The sequence below is a fragment of the Callospermophilus lateralis genome, chromosome 3 (assembly GCF_048772815.1).
Source record: "Callospermophilus lateralis isolate mCalLat2 chromosome 3, mCalLat2.hap1, whole genome shotgun sequence".
In the NCBI taxonomy this organism is placed as follows: domain Eukaryota; kingdom Metazoa; phylum Chordata; class Mammalia; order Rodentia; family Sciuridae; genus Callospermophilus; species Callospermophilus lateralis.
The window spans coordinates 53,649,104-53,667,599 of NC_135307.1; the positions used below are offsets into that span (position 1 = coordinate 53,649,104).

The 18,496-nt window shown below is 30.7% G+C and overlaps 1 pseudogene; it reads right to left on the reverse strand.

Annotated features, from left to right (window-relative positions):
- Positions 1–4,259: 4,259 nt before the first annotated feature.
- LOC143393792 (DNA-directed RNA polymerase III subunit RPC7 pseudogene) lies at positions 4,260–4,905 on the reverse strand (annotated as a pseudogene).
- Between the last annotated feature and the right edge of the window lie 13,591 nt (positions 4,906–18,496).

The window sequence follows — 18,496 nt, forward strand, 5'->3', positions numbered from 1 at the left end:
ATTAGAAAGAAAATAGATTATAAGAAAGTAAATTACAAATAAACAAAAACACCTAAAGATCCTTTTGGGATGTGGAATCACAGGAAAGCCAAAGGAATATTCATTCACCTTGTCAAAGACTCACTTCTTATTCTTTAGCTTAGTTTTTGATGGGGTTGCATATTCGGGCCCTAGATCTCTTAATTTTAAATGTTAGATATTTCCAGGGAGAAGGAATTTCATGTCAGTAATTTATGAAACAAAAAGAACTTAAGTTCACAGATTGAGTTGACATTGAAGGAAAAAAGATAAGACATCTTTTCTGGGATATCAGAAATGCAAAAATAATCTAAATGTCCCCTGGCTTAAGAATGGAGACTAAAATATGCACCAAACTTTGGTCCTCATTGTTGTACTAAAATCGTGAAGAAATTTTCACAGGAAAGTCAGTTTTTAAAATTCTTTTTTTCATGTGATGCTTACATCTGATTATTTCAAAATCAAGTTAATTAAAGGTGTTGAATTACCTACTGTGATACATATTTTCAGCATAATTGACATGACTTTTAAAAAAAAGACCTGCTTCTTTCTCAAATTGAAATATTTGATATTTATTTCATCAACACATGTAAATACTCAAGTAATTCACACAAGTTCTCTTGAGGTATGAAGCCAGAATTAGAGAATCAATTTTTTCATCACTCATTTCTTAAAATGATCATGCTGAGATATCAATCAATATGACATTCTAGAGAGTTTTGTTTTAACACTGTCAAATATCACATTCACAAACCTGCTACAGGGTATAACAGTTTTGATAGAAGAATGTGTGTTTACTCATTATGTAAGACTATCTTTTAAAAAGACTCATTTATTCAATTGAGTCTGTATGTTTTCAGTCATCATAGTCTGGTTCAAAGGATACATCAAAAATATTTAAAGATAGCAGAGATATTTAACTCCAGAAATACATTATGTTTCCGTTTTTCATTTAATTCATTTTTAAATGAAAAAATGATTTATAGCCATATTATTAAATTCCACAATGAAATTTTGAGATGTTAACTCAAGAAAATGTTTTATATTATATAAAATAAGAAAAGAATACTAAGAATATAAAAAGCTCATTTAAAATTTAAGATTTGAGTTAATAAAAATATTCTATGACTCTGAAATGCAAAATTATAATCTTTTACAATTAGAATCTTCAAAATATGGAAGTTCTTATATTTGCTGATACCAATGCATATTATATCCTCATTGCTAATAACATAATGCTATTTTATTTTACTTTTTTCTTTATCTGCTAAATCTTTTTATTTTCTTTATTCTCTTTGTATATAAGCGCTTCTCAAAACTTAGCCCATATGTTTTATAGTTCTCAATATTTGTGCATAATGCTCATATCAGAGAATAAATCATGTCCAAAATGAGATATAGACTAGGGAAGGTAGTTATGAAGACCAAATTAAGCATCAGTATTGGTGGCAATATAAAACTTTTATAATTAATATATTTTTAAATTTTTTATTTGTTGCTCAAAACATTACAATGATCTTGACATATCATACATTTGATTCAAATGGGATACGTAATCTTAATCTTATTTTTCCACGTGTACAGATTGCAGGATCACATTGGTTATACAGCCACGTTTATACATAGGACCATACTAGTGTCTATTGAATTGTGCTGCCCTTCCTATCCCCCCTCCCCTCCCCTCCCTTTTTTCTACCCAATCTACTGTAACACGTTTCTCTCTCTCTCTTTTTTCTTCCCCCTCACACCACCTTATATGTAATTTTGCATAACAGTGAGGGTCTCCTACCATCTTCCATGCAATTCCCCTTCTTTCTCCCATTCCCATGCACTTCTTGTCCCTATTTAATGGTAATCTTCTTCTCATGCTCTTCCTCCCTGCTCTGGTTTGAGTCCGCCCCCCTTAAATCAAAGAAGACATGCTGTATTTGTTTTTTAGGGATTGGCTAGCGTCACTTAGCATAATCTGTTCTAATGCCATCCATTTCCCTGCAAATGCCATGATTTTGTTGTTTTTTAGTGCTGAGTAATATTCCATTGTGTATAAATGCCACATTTTTTTTTTATCCATTCATCTATTGAAGGGCATCTGGGTTGGTTCCACAGTCTGGCTATTGTGAATTGTGCTGCTATGAACATTGATGTAGCTGTGTCCCTGTTGTATATAAAATCAAAGGCCAATGCTATTTTAAATGATTGCATTTCATACATTTTACATCAGAGTTAACTGAAATAAAAGTAGGTTGATTTACATTTACCATCTTGTGGTATATAAACTGTCTAGTGAATAGGATTGCATTTTCTATTGTTTTAAATTCTATGTACCAGTATCATAAAGTTAGAAATGCTTAAGTATCTTGTATACATACATTGTTAATATATCACTAAAATAATTATTGAATGCTGATCATTCACCAAGCTTTGTCAAAAAAGATACGAGCAGGAAAATTGCAAGGCATGCATTTGTTAAAAAGTTGAAACTACATAGAGATGTAGCTAATTTAAGAACACATTTCTATTTAAGCACATTACCAGATTAGATGACACTAACATAGCATATTGAAATTTCTTATTTCATTACCTATAAGAATAAACAAAAAACTAGCCAAAACTCATATGTATATAGAGAATATCAGTTTTCAATTTCTGAATTAATTTTCACTTTCTGAATTATTAATAGAAAAATAATACTAAAAAATTGAATAGTACGTATTTAGATACCATCCAATATTGGCAAAAATGATGGTTATATGTTAATTCATCACCATGTATATATAACATATATAACATATAGTGTATTATATAACTGGGATGGCCATCAAATACATGATTTCACCATGATATAAATAGAAACATGAAAGTAAAGTCAAAGAGAAAGAATTAGTTACACACTATAAAATTGAAAATGTTTTAGAAACTTCCAGATAAAACAAATTATGTTCTGAAGAAATATAAAGGAATTTTGCCAACTATGTTTAGATCTATAGATATTAAGACTATGCAGCATAGAATCTATGTAGTATTTTTGGGATGCTGAAAAAAGTATGTAGTACACTTTTTATAATGTTATTATCATAAATGTTATGACTATATACATATCAAAGCACACAGGTACTTTGATACCAATTCCATAATGGCATGAAAGTTATATCTTAGTGATTAATTTTAGGGTTTATTTTTCATTGTTTTATTATTTCTTTCTATGCAATAAAATGTAATATTCTGTAATCAAAAGTTAATTTTTATTTTAAAAGTTTAAACATAAATTTATTGTATTTGTAGCTTATATATTATTGTAATCTTTTTTGTAAGAATTTAATATTAAATACATAAAAAGATTAACAATCTGAGTTAATTCTATATTATAATCGACTGTATAGTTTATGAGTCCTGTGAAGTATAATAGAGGCACTACAACTAGACCAAATTCACACTCATGCTTTCTACCAAGAAATTTATATAACCAGGACTTATGTACTTAAGTATTAAATTAAAGATGTTTCGCTCTAATTTTTCATAAGCCCAACTATTTGAACATGTCAAACTTACTACAGAGGATCACTAACTCATGTTTTGTATGGTATGAAGTTAGCCCCCAGTTCAAGTATTTATAATATTTATCCCAAATGAAAGTCTCTCTGTACTAGCTGACATGTGAAATGTGAAATTTATATAGCTCAGATTGACATTTTTCCCAACATGTATGTTTTTGATCACAAATCTCTTTGTGATCAAAAACATACATGTAGGGAAAAATGTATGTTTATAATTTTAGGCAGATTTAAGGAGTCATAATTTCTTAGTATAGAACATAGCAAATTAAAGATAATTTTCAAGGTTTTTGTTTTTAAAGTGCTCCATGCACTATATTAAATCAATTTTCAGGTGATAGAAATCCATTATATCTAGTAATACTTTCACAAAAGATCAATTGAACAAGAATAAGTTGTTTAAATATGTATAAATACATTGATTAAGAGATGCAAAAACTCTTTAGCATAATAAAATTCAAATAATATAAAAATTCACTAACATACACAAGAGGGATGGCAAAGTTGTTAAGGAGGAATGTCAGAGTTTCAGATGTCATATATTTAAAAGGTAATTAATGTATAAAAGCAGTTATGAATATTTCAGTAACAAATATTAAACAACAAAATAGAAACAAAACATAAATCAAGTCTGTCCAACTGCTCAGAAGCTATATTATCATATATTTTTCTTTCTTGAAACTTTTATGGCTAATAGGTTGCTTCATCCATGTTGTCACTTTTCTACACCAAAATCATCTCCATTTTCAAAGTATGAATTAAAGTAGTCATTTTCCTCCTCTTGCTCTTCTTCATCATACGCCTCCTCTGTAGCATCCTAATCGTCATTGTCATCATAGCCTTCTTTACTTTTCTCTTTGCTTCCTTCTTTCTCTTCATTTTCCTCATATGATTTTTCACCATCACCTCTCTTTTCCAACTCCTCAATTTTTTTCAGCACACCTTCAGTATTAGTGAGTAAAGTACCTTTGTCTGTATCTTTGACCTTTATGGATTTGGGGTCTTTTCCACATTTTTTTCCTGGGCATCATCTCTCTTGGGAGCCTTCTCCAATCTGGTATCCGCTCTTCTTTGTAGACTTTCATATATCTTTTACTAGACCTTTCAATATCTTGTTTTTCTTCAGGTGTTTCAATAAAATAAGGCATTCTTTTCATTGTTTCTCTCAGTTCCTGTTTCAAGGCCAGCAAATAATCTTCCCCTTCTGTTCTCAGTGGCACTGTCTTAGTGGATGTGGTTTCAACTTTACATCAGGTAACTTTTCACCTCTGCTAAATCCAAAAGCCTCAGTATTAAAGGTATAGGCAGCACAACCTCTTCCTTCATTCTCAACCATCAGAACTAGTTATACCACAAGAATGACAAAGCTCATCACTTATTTTGGGCAAAACTGTGCACTGAAGTGCTAGCCTGCAAGGAAAGGGGATGCCAGTGCTCGAGTGCCAAAGGTTTCAACTTGGAGAAGCGCTCTTATTGTAATCTTTTATTTTATTTTTTTTTAATTTCATACCAGTGTTCTAACCCAAGAGTAAGTAATATCCTTTGCCCTTTTTTAAAATTTTATTTTATTTAGAGACAGTTCTCCCTAAGTTGTTTAGGGCCTAGCTAAGTTGCTGAGGCTGGCTTTGAACTTGTGATCCTCCTGCCTCAGCCTGCTGAGGCTCCAGGATTACAGGCATGCCCCACATGGTGCCCAGTTTATTGTAAGCTTTAAAAGTTATATTTGAAATAGGAATTTTATCACTACAATTTCTTTTGTATTGTCAATTTTGATAATATTTACAGTTGTTCTTGTAACTATAATCTTGGGTTGGCAGGTATATAAAAATTATGAAGGGTGGAGAACTAGCATGTACAAGGTCTTGGATTCAATGTTTAGCATCACAAACAAACAAGAACTCACAAAGCCTGTTTTATTTGCCTCACATGTATTTAGAATCCCAAAAATTAATCCCAACAAATTCCATCAATTTTCATAAATATGTAAATATTGTTTATAATTATGTTAAGAGTTTGCCATTATTATGTGTCCTTTATTTTTGGTCCCAGTGTCATCAAACTAATACTTGTAAAACTATCATATTCAGTGTTTTACAATTGTTTTTTATAGTACCTGAAGCATGCTAGGTACTCAAACCAATTTGTTGAAATAATAATAGTTCTATCTGTTTAGACATGATATAAAACTGAAATTTTAATTGCAGCATATTTTACATGAGAAGATGATTAGAGAAAAATGGTTTAGAGGATGAATTTGCTTGTGCAAGAAGAAAAATAATGTCTGGTACAACTTCTTAAGTCATTTTCTTAAGTGAAAAGCTTAAATGTAAATGTTAAAAGAGCAACAAGAAAGTGAATAAACTGCCAATATGTAGAGGATGTGCATTTTTATGTCCACCTCTGCAGTGATAAAAGTCTATAAAAAATAATGTCATTAACATCATGTTAACAGAATCCATTCCAAATAAATTTATTTTATTCCTTTCATTGCTCCCCATTCTTTTCAATCAACACCTAAAATTATAATTACTAAGAATATCAGCTTAGCAATTCATAAGATAGTTGGCTTATGCATTATATATCTTAAAAGAAAAAATAGTAAACATACAAGCAGAATAAAAACAATATTTCTGTATGAAGGGGGAAAACAGAATATAATCACAGAGATTACAATTTTTGAGGATATAGTATTGCATGGACATCTGAATGGTAATGGTAATTTTGTTCTTACCAAGGTCTTTGATCAGCGAAAAATTTTAACTGTTACCTGCAAAACTATGAAGCTAGAGTGGATTTGGGGGACTTTGGAAGAAGAAAGGATCACAAATAAACAGCTCCCAAGGACTGTTTTATTAGCCTCACATGTATTTAGAATCCCTACAATTAATCCCAACGAGAAAATGTATGTAACATTGGGATTTAGGAATTATTTTTAAGGATATGGCTTACCATCTTAGAACATATATAAGAAGGGAGGAATAATGCAAAGATATGATTTATTCTTTTCAATTTTACAATCTCTTAATTCAGTTTACAAAAAGATGCAATAAAATTTTTTATACTTCTTGAACTTAAAGTATGAAAGATAACTATTGACAATCTATTTTTAAGTTTTAATTTTTTTTTATTTTTATAAGTTCATTGAAAACTTCAGTTTAGTTAAATATAAAAATAGATGGGCTGCAGATATAGCTCAGTTCGTAGAGTGCTTGCCTCACATGCACAAGGCCCTAGGTTCAATCACCAGCACCACCAAAAAAAGAAAAAAAAATAGAAACTCTGGGAGAAAACTATTCATATATACAAGTTGTTGCACATCTTCTTAGGAAGTAATAATCATATTTACCTGGAGGAAGTTTGTAGACTTACTGCAGTTACTAAAAGATTATTGGACCACAAATGAACATTTTTCATTTTATTTCCACATTTTACACATACAATGCAATACACACATCCATTATTTTCTCAAATAGAGAGACTAATGAGCTGTGCAAAGACTCAAATGCCAAACATTAAACAATCCTCAGATTCCAAAGTGTTAGTATATAACATCATAGATGAGTTTTTGATGATTTAACCAAATTTTCATCCATATTTCTTTTTTTATCACACATTGAATTTGTGGTCTAGAATATCATGTTCTGAAAAGTTCAGATGTTATAATAATGATTTCAAAAGAAATCCTTGAAAGGATGTTGAAGGAGAAAAATAGAAACTGGAGAATAGACTAAGATAGCACTTCACTAAAATTAGTATGTTATGTACTTGTGTGCTTTTTAAAAAAAAAAAACTTCATTCTTTAGATACTAATAAGTGAAAATTATTAATATAGTTTTATGAAAATGAACTTTTCTATAAACGTTTAGATACTTCTATTGAATATGGATAGTGGTCATGAAAAAAATTGTTTTAAAATGAAAATAGGTATTTGCTGCTGAAAAAGACTTCCAATATTATCTCTTTTCTTGTATTGATTTTTTTCTAGTTGTTGATAGATTTTTTTAAAAAAAAAATTTAGTTTATTTAGATGTATTTCTGAGAATCAACCCCATTGTCTCACATGTGCCAGACAAGTGTGCTACCACTGAGCCCCAGCCCCATAACCCAACATTTTTTTTATTTAAAATTCTCACACTGCCAAAATAAATTTATCTGCAGTAAGATTAATAAATTATAATAGTTTCAAGAGGGAAATAAAGTTTTCTTTTAATATGTATTCCCACAATTCAAAATGTAAGGCTTTGCATTTGGAAAAACCATTATTCAGTTACCACAGGAAACAGATTTCTTTGTGTGTTGTTCAGTCAATACGAAGAACCAGAGATACAAAACTTAATCACTATCAGCCATCATGTGACATTATAGAACAAAAATATTATTTTCCCAGGGTATTACTTTAAAAGTATTGTTATTTTAATTAGATTTTCAACATCTACCCATCAGCTCTGTTATTTAGACAAAAGTATAGAAAAAGCCTAACAGAAGTTTGGTATTTAAACTATTTTATTAATTTTGCAAGTAGCAAAAAGGTCAGTAAAACATCTTAAGGATAAAACACTCAAAAATTTACTTTTTCACTTATGAAATGTTGAATTTATGTAGAAATGCACTTATGTTTTTATACAAACACTGAAATATTATTTACCAGCCATATGAATCTCTATCAACTGAAAACTAGTTAGTTCTTTTTGTTATATATATAATTTATAATTACATATAATAGTGAGATTTGTTGTGACATATTCATATTGTATGGAGGTGTACATAGATAATTGCTTCAATTTCATAAGGTAATTCTAGTCCTCCAAAACAAAAAAAAAAAAGTTTGAGTTAACAATAAATGAAAAGCAAGCATGTGACTATTTCAAAACTAAATACTCTAGTATCTCAATTATCACACTCAGGATCTTAGGTAGGGCAAAAAAAAATGCTTAACTAATGAATTTGGGCTAAAAATTTGCAAAAATTTATAAAAATGTGAGGAGAAATATGTTGCTGGAGCAATTTTGAAAGACTATAAAAGCAAATGAATTTGCTAAAATTATCATAGAATACGATTCTTAAGCATATCACTCAGCAAATTTTTATTGAGGTTCTATTTTTTGCCTTAAACATACTAAAAGTACACAAAATATATTAATGATAGAAGTGGACAACCGAGAATCATGTTTGCTATCAGCTATAAAATAAAGTAAAATAAATCAGTTACCAAAAATTAAACAAAATGAATAAGAATTTACTGAATGCTTATAAGGCAAACAAGTTCAAAACCATCATCCACATAAAGAAACAGAACCTTTGATGTCCTTCCATGCTCCATGTTCCAATCTGATCTTTTTTCTTTCCATTGTGATTCACATTCTCTTGCTTTTTATAGTAATCACTCCTTGCATTTCCTTATAGTATTGGTATCAAGTTTATATCATTTATCATTTATCTCTAAGCCAACCCATTGTTTTAATTTTTGGTTGACAATAGTTGTGCATATTTATGAGATATATTGTGAAGTTTTGATCTATGTATGTATGTTAAAAGATTTCATAAATTTAGTCAACATGCCTATCTCCTGACTGACATCATTTTTGGGGGGGAGAATGGGAATGTTAGACATCTATTCCTAGCAATTTTGAAATCTGTAATACATTATAATTAACTGAAACCATTGTGTGATGCAATATATTACTAACACATATTCTTCTAAACCAACAAACTATCCTTTGATCAATAACTTTCCTCTCTCTATAAACTCCCACCATTCTCAACCTCTAGTAACCATCTTTCCCCCTGTGAAATATAAAGAATCAATCTCATAATCACGCCCATCTTTAAATCATGTTTTAATCCACTAAGTTTGCCCTTCTTTTTACTTACAATTTGTCTTTTTCTTTGCTTATAGTTTTTTTTTCTATTAACAAACATCAGCCTTTTTACATATAAGGCTTTTCACAGCTTAGTTTTCAGTTGAGTAACTATTGTTACCAGATAAAAAATTCCTTTTGTTTGAAAGTGACCAATGAGATCCAGAGTCTTAGTAAAATATATTTTCAATCCACTTGGCAAGATTATACTATTTGCATAGTTTCTATTTATTGTAATAACTTGTAATAATGCTGAAACAAATTACCATGAAATTAATGGTATAAAACCACAAAAGTTTATTGTCTTGCATTTTAGTTCTAAATATCTGAAGCCCAACATGGGTCTCATGGGTTAAAATCAATTTCTTTGCAGTGTTATTTCATTCTTTAGGGGGAAGTTTTCATCTTTTTTCTAATGTCTGGAGACTGCACTCATTCCTCAGCTAAGCTTCCAATTTCTCCATCTTCAAAGCCAGACCTGTTGTTACTCTCTGACTGTTCTCCCTCAGTTAAATCATTATACTCAGGAGACATTTTTTCTACTTTTAATGATTCATATGGTTACATACTACACAGGAGTAATCCAGGCTACCCATGTCAAGGTTTCTAACATTAAGCACATTTAAAAGTCTTCTTGTCATGCAGGAAAACCTATTCACAAATTCCTAGGATTGATACAGGGAAATCTTAGGGAGGCATGATTTTGCCTTCAGCATGGGAGCTTCTTTCAGTAAGAAACATTTTGATTGTCTCTTTTTGTTGTGTTAGCACTTTATGACTCTCATTATCTAATCCACTAATTCAAAGATATTTGCAAAATAGAGATTTTCCAGTTAACTTTTTAAAGTTAACTGAAATACAAAAATACTTCATAAACTTTTGTGCAGAATATAAAAGTGAATAGTCAAGTATTACCTTTCCTTTTCAGATTCGCAGGTCAAATAGGGAGGACAGAATTAATACTTGATTCTCTTTCTATACTTACTAGTTTCAAAGATAAATTATTTCATTCTTTATCATGTCCGGAGGATCCCATTGTGTGTGTGTGTGTGTGTGTGTGTGTGTGTGTGCACATGTGAGTATACTTAGTAATTATAACTTTAAATACATTTGATGGGTGTCATTTTGTTGTGGTTACAGTGTTACAGCTCCGTCTAGCAAAGGGTGAATCTTTCATATTTTCCTTTCTGTCTGAGAGGACAAGGTTAATGAATTTTAAATCATTTTAAAACAAAGTTCTGCTGTATTTTGTGGCATGACTTTTGGACATGGTTGCCTTGCCTGCCTTGCCTGAGGTATGAAAGAATAAAGCAGTCCCTGGCATCTGGGAGAGGCTGATAACCATCAGCAAACCTCACAGTGTTTTGAAAGTTAGCCTAATACTCCTCTAAGTTTTAGTGTGCCCATGTACACCTGAACAGTTTCAAAAAGCTTCCACATCATACAAAGCCGCCTTTCACCAAGGCTGACCAAGAACAAAATCAATAATAAATAGAAAACCTTTTCAATTATTATGTCTGAAACACACACCATAAAAAATGACAAACTACCATCTGTCTTGCCTACTATAACTGCTACTTATTTACTAAAAAGAAAGTCTGGCTGAAATTTTACTTTTTTCTAGATAATATTTATTAAGTTACTCATTATAAAAGTACCCATTTCCTGATAGAACCCAATCCATTATAAATCTCCACTTCCCTAAATATCCCTTTAAAATCCCTTTAATGAACCAAACTGCTATTAAAAGTCCTTTATAACAAGATATTACTAAAAAACTGCAATTCTCCATGTGTGAGGTCTCACTTGTTGCAATGTGTAATAGCTAAAAAAGGGTATGAATTTTAACCTCAACAGTTTTCTGATGTTTACTTAAATGTAAAATTGATTTTATTGAGCTTTTTGTAAGAGATACATGATTTAAATACTTTTGCAAACATGTAGGCAGCTCTTATTTTTGTTCTTTTCTTGGAGTGTTCAAAAATATGGTGTGTGTATTCTGAGTGTTCTTGTTTGTATTCCCATGACTCACCTTTATGTATGTTTGTCCCTTTTTTGAAATGCAGGATCTTGGTCATTCTCAATTTTGCATCCATGACCAGTAGTTTATCTTGGTATGGGGTCATATTTGGAAGGACCCAAACTGGTTTGTGTAAATTGATAGTTAATTATTATTCCACAGGAACATTGAATAAAAGTCAGTTACTGGGCCTTTTTTACTCATTCTGTCTCAGATAAAAAAAAATGCTTCAATATTTCATCTTTCAATATGAAATTTACTGAAAATGTATTTTTCATTTTATTTTCAAAGTGTTTTGTCATCAATGACTATTCATTTATATTGAAATATTTGTGTATATCTGTTAAGGTAATTATATGAGTATTTTGGCTTTTATCTGTCAGTTTCATGAACAATTATGACATGTTAGCAAGTATCAACGTGTACCTGCATTCATAAGTTGTCCTAATTAGTAATCTATTGTTATTGTTATCACCAGATTCATTTACTGATACTATTTTTTCATATAATTTTTGCCTCCATATCTGGTAAAGATTTTTGGTAGAATTCTTTTACTTTAGTGTTAGGATTTTTTATCTAATATATTCTGGATACATAAAATACATTCAGCGATGAATTTATACCTTTTCTGGCCTCTGGAGACTAATATTCCTTTAATATCCAGAAATATTGAAGTCACTGTTTAAGTTCTTCAAACCTAGACTTTCCTTCAGAAGAAGTTTAAAACAGCTCAATATATTCCAAAGATATAGGACCTTTTAGATATTACATGTCCATATATCTTTTGAAATTGTTTTTCAAGAAACATGATCATTTCACATTAAGTTATTGAATTTTTCATCAAAAGATGTTAATAATACTCCTTTATATCTTAAAATTTTTGGAACTACAGTGAGGAAAATATATATAAAATTCAATGCACCCATTTTAAGTATATGGTCTGATGACTTTTGACAAATGTCTATTCTCCTTTATTAAATTCAAAGTATAAAACTTTTTCCATTGGCCTTTTTATCTTCAAAATCAGTTTTTCCTCATTCTGTTTTCAGAAAGCCTGTTTATATCAGATTTATTTAAATTTATTTATTTAAATTAGATTTACCTTTCCCAGCATTTAACAATTACCAAATCACTCAGGAGTTTCTCTTATGTGTGTGTTGGCTTTTACTCAGGATGATATTGAGATTTATATACTCTGCTACATTAACAACTGTGGTTTATAAAATTGGTGAGAGTTCTAGGGGTATTTATCATGCATGAGTTCTCAAGTTCCACCTCCAGCACCACATATGGATATGTATACACAAAAACATGAGCAGTATTCCATTGAGCGTATATGTTGTAATATGTCTTTCTGTTTATCTGGTGATAGTCATTTGAATTTTTTACAGTTTTTTCCCCATAAATATAAACTACAAATATTCATGCGGAAGATTTTATGTAAGCATGTTTCATTTCTTCTGTGTAAGTACATATAAATACACTGTTGGGGCCCATATTGTATGTATATGCTGAAATTTATTAGAACAGCCAAATGGTTTTCCAAAGTTATATAGTCTTATGTTGAAAGTGATCAATGAATTACAGGTGTCTTTGAACCATCCTTAGGCAGAGGTGATGACCTTATGAAAACTCTGGGTGGAAACACGTGGATTGAGATTGCTCAGTTGCTGGTGGCCCTCTGTTTAAAGGGAGTTCTGTGCCTCGCAGAATTTATTGGTTCAATAGCCATGGGTCCAAACACCAGCTGCCTGAAGGTAGAAGAGATAGATATGAGCACAAGCTGAAAAACTTTTAACTGGTTGTTTCTGATCACAAAGCTGTTGTTGTTTATCTTGTAAAAGCTTTCTTGCAATAAATTCTTTTGACGTTTAAACCTATATAATAAATGTGCAGAGACTGTTTGTGGCCAATCTTCTCTGACCAGGAGTTCCATTGGCCCACCAAGTCCTGCTTTTCTCTATACTTGTGTTTGCTTTTTGTCCAGTCCTCTTATCAGCTCAAGCTTGGGGCAAACGGAATAAACATTGTGCAGGATCACAACAGTCTTACATTTTCACCAGCATACTATGAAAATTCAGCTGTGTGAAATCTTTGCAAACACCTGACATAGGCTTTTTTAACTTTAGACACTCTAATAGATTGGGTACAATGATATTTCTTTATGGTTTTATCTGATTGTGTACAATAATATTTTGCTATGCTTTTATTTGATGACTTATGAAGTCTGGCACCTATTTATGTAATCATTGGCCAGTTATCTACCATTATCCCTAGAAGTGTTCAAATATTTTGGAAATATGTAGTAGGTGATTTGTGTTGTTAAAAATGTTTCATGCTTTATGTGTCCTTATTTAGAAATTTTTGCCAATTATTGTGAACAAATTTCCCCATGATTTTAGAAATATTTGTAGTTTTTAGATTTAGATTTATAATTTAAGGAGCAAATAATATGTTACATACTATGTAATCCAAAAAAAATTAAAGAAATATAAATTTTGCCTAACTCACCATAAGAGACCAGCATTAATTTTTTTTATTAAACCAAAAACACACTTCATCCAAAAGAATAGCCTTGCCTTATTGAATAACATTGGCAAATTAGGTAAAAATTATGAACTATATGTGGGTGGAAGAACTTCTGGACTACTTATTCTATCCCATTTTCTTTGATAACATCATAATGAATAAAGACCAGAATAAGGCCTAGCATAAGTTAACATAAGTCTTTCAACTTTGCACTTTTCTTTTTCAAAATTCTTTGGATAACCATATATGTTTTTGCTTTCAGTTTAGGATCATTGGGTTTCTTTCTTTAAAACACCCTAATAAATTTTTAAGCAAATTTGTACTGAGCTTCTCAAACAAATGGGTGATTTTTATCTTGTTTCTTCTATTTGTGCTGGGTTTAATTTGTACTTATTCTACCTTCATGATAAACCAATAATACCCTTGTGTTCTGCTTGGGCTCTTCTTCCTGTGTCATGTTTCAAAAATTATTTCCAGGAACACTGCAGATGGCAATCATGTAATACATTGCATCTGCTTTCTTTCAATGTTCACAGCCCTGAACATTGAAAGATGTTTTAAAACACTGTCCAGAAGGAAATCATTTTTTTTTTGGCCAATTTTCTAGTTGTTTATGTTGTTGTGAATCTTAGAGGAGAAATCCTCAGCTCTTTTCCATTTGTCAGAATGTTGATAGTGGATCTATCATATGTAGCCTTCATACTCTCACAATGAATCTCTCAGCAAATTATCTATAGGGGGATTGTGACATTTCTCTATTTTAAAAATTACTTAAATATGATATTCATTGTACTAAGCCATGGAATTTGAGGAATCACTAATTTCATAAAAATGTAGAACCAAGGACTTGCATACTTTATTTTCTTTAATCACCTAGGGTATGCGCTAAAATATATTAGTAATTCCTTCTTCCTATTTATTTTACTCAAAATTTATTTTGAATAAGAATGTATTTTATGCTTCTCAATTTTTTTCCAGACATTACTGAATGAAGAATAAATCCTGGTTTAATTTGCACTCTTACTGACAATTTTTATTTTCAGAATTACAGAAAATAATTATTATTTTAATTTTAAGCATGCTCCTTGGGGTACTAAACTTATGTGTTTAGATATTTTTTCTAGATATTTTTTCTCCTTGTGGTGAAATCTTTTAGCACATATGTAATTTATATAGATTTCATCCATTTTCCTATCAATGGATACTCTACATACCCTTCTAGTTTGGGAGTATACAATGGAGAAGCTAATGATTACACTCTAACCCACCACACAGTGAAATAAAAATGGTGAAAGACTGGAGAAAACAAGCTTATAGGTATAAATAATGTAAAATTGTTCTAAGAACATTGAAAGAAAATTACAAGCACTGTTATATAAGTGAGGGTGGTGGTGTTAGAATATTCAGAATTAGAGAAGACCTTGCTGAGGAAATAACACAAAAGCTGATAAATGACAAAAGAGAAGGTGGTGATAACTGAAAATTCTTCAGAAGTTTATTGACAAGGCAAATAGCATAATGAAATTCCTAGATTAAAAAAAAAAAAGTTTTCATTTTAAAGAAACTCAAATATAGCCCAAATGGCTACAGCATTGAATGGAAGAACATTCACTAGATGAAATTATATAGTTTGTAAAATATCTTAGTGAAAACTTTGATAAATTTGGAAATAAAGAATATTAAAATTGTTATTGTAATTGCACTTTGGGATAATTATGAAATATAGAAAAATATATATTTGCATATCTTTATGAATTTAGCAAGTTTTAGGACAAGATAAGGTGCATATTACACGAAAATTGTTTGATTTGGGCTGTATTTGGTGAAATGCTACAAAAAGTTTAGCTTTCATAAGAATGTAGTTATAATTATTAAATAATAGGTAAATGTTTGTGAAAATCATGATGAATTTTAATGTAGCATAGACACTTATAAAATACTTCATTTAACAATTTGATTGTTGCAAGTTTATCTTTCTAAATTGACATGACTTAAGATAAACAACCTGTAAACTTTGAGAAATAAATGTGTCATAGACATTATTTCAAGTTGCAATTTTGCATAGCATTTTGTAAATAAGAACCATTTTATCATTCAATTTAGAAAAATATTTCACATTTTGTAATTTTGGTAGCTAAAGAAATGTGAAATTTTACAAATAAATGAGTTAATATATTCATAACACATTTTCCAAATGGCATTTCCACTCACATTGGTATATTCACTGTATCAAAGATTGTAAAAAAAGAAAAATATCAATTCCTTGTCCTATGTTAATTTACTTATTATCTTATGTAAAAGAAAGTGAAGACTTGTTTTAAAATTAATCAAAGTTGGGACAGTAGAGATGGGATATGATGATAATGATGTGTATGTATTTCCCATGATAAATCTTTTTAGATCTTCACATTATAGAGAATTAAAATATTCCTTCTCATAGGGAAGATTTCTTGTATCAAATTTTAATAAGTATATATCTTAACACTTCCCTCCATTTTTTTTGTTTGTCCAGTACAAGAATCACCGGGAAAGGTAAATATTCACAAGGAAACAAATAATAAAAAAAATGGAATAAGAAAAATGGTGAAATGAATATCTCAAAATGTAACTAGTTAGCTATGGAATGTGTGTTGAGGGTTCTACCATTGATTCAGGGATTAGGAATATCATCTGCCCTCAATTGAACCCAGAGGTCCACATACCACACATAGGATTCCCCATGGTATATCTCCTGAACACTTCACTTTTATTGCTTTAACATGCTCATTGTGTTCTCACTCTGACAATTTATATCATAAATATTGTGAATAGAATTAAGTCTTTATTAAAGTCAAATATATAAGATATTAAATTCAATCTCTATCAACTTAATAGTTTTTACTTTCAGATACTTCATTTGTATAAAAATATGAAGACTGTTTGTCTCAGGTTTTTTAATAAAAAGTAGTGAAACATCAATCATAAAATAATTTGGACTTTTTGAGTAATGGCTACATAACAGCAACTATTTTGAATATTCAGTTAATTATACTAAATTCACAGTGAAAATAATTGCATTATTATTATTTTAGGGATGAGGGGACAAAAAAATGTCCAAGATTCCTTTTCTAAAGTCACGATAGAGACAGGATTTTGAAGCCCACGTTCAAGTGTGTCATACAGCACATATTTGCTTTTATTAAACACAGAGGTGATTAATGTATGCTAGATCTTGCTAAGGGATGACACAAACTGCTGAATGGAGAATATCAGGTAAATACTTCAGAATTCCTTAAAGGAAGTTTGTTGGCTGTTTCTGAATTCTCTAGTATCCAAAGGCAGAAAGTGATGAATACAGGTATATGATATTTTTGTGCATGTATGTTTTTGTTTTCACCACAGAATTAGGTTGATAATCATGATCTTTCCCTGGCTTGATTGCTTTTATCAGATATCCATTATGTCAAAGTTGATTATCACTCTTTTTTGCATAATTAAATAATTACAATTTATGTAGTCTCTATAAACTTGTAAACTTCTCTTTTGTGTTTTTCCTTACCTCTTAACAGAATTTTGTTTTCATATAAATATGGGAAATTTCTGTCAATACATAACATACACTGAATTAAATAATGCACTAACAAAAAGGAGGTTGTCCTCTAAACCTCTTTTCAGTTTCAATAATCTCTCTCTTTCTCATGTTCCCAGTGGAAAAAGTTTTACATATTCTGATGTCAGGTGTCTATCTTTAGCTCCTCTGTACTGCATATGCTGACTCGATTATTTTGAAAAGGAATCCATGTAAATAATGAACAAATTACTATAGAAGTAGGTCACTTTTTATTGTAAGGAGCATCTGCCATAGACATGCCAGGACTCACTAAGTTGCTGGCCATAAGGAACAACAACCATTGAACTGCTTAGTCATATGTGCTTGCAATTGATAGAGCTGTAAGAGGCACTAGCCATAGGCATGATTAGCAATGACTAGTTAAAATTGATAGGGAGCACAGCTCCATAAACATGCACAAAGAAAATGCCCAGCTGCAAATACATCACCTCACTGGACATAACCAATAAACATTGACTTTCACTGGGTGTAACCAATCATCAACATACACTACCAACTTGGAACTGTATTTAAATTGCTGGTCTTGCTGTCTGTCCCTGGACTGACTCCACCATTCCCTAATGTCCAGCCATCAGCTGGAGAGAACCACCAGACTAGAACAATATCTGCTCTTTGGCCAAGAGAAGTCCATGTCATTGGAGGTATTTTGGGACTTGTGGTTGCTCTGGGTTTGTTGATTTGCTTATAGTGTTCAGTTATTGTGCATCAAATGCTAGTTGCTCCCACACACCCAACACTTTTGCATTAATTATTTATATTTGATGATTGGTGTGGACGAATATATGCTTGCATTTAAAGACAATCCCCCTCCAAGTAATTAGTAATAGCACTGCTCAAGACACTCCCCCTTCATAACCTGAGGGGAAACAGGATTACCTTTCTTCTCTATTTTAGGCAGATGCATCTGTCC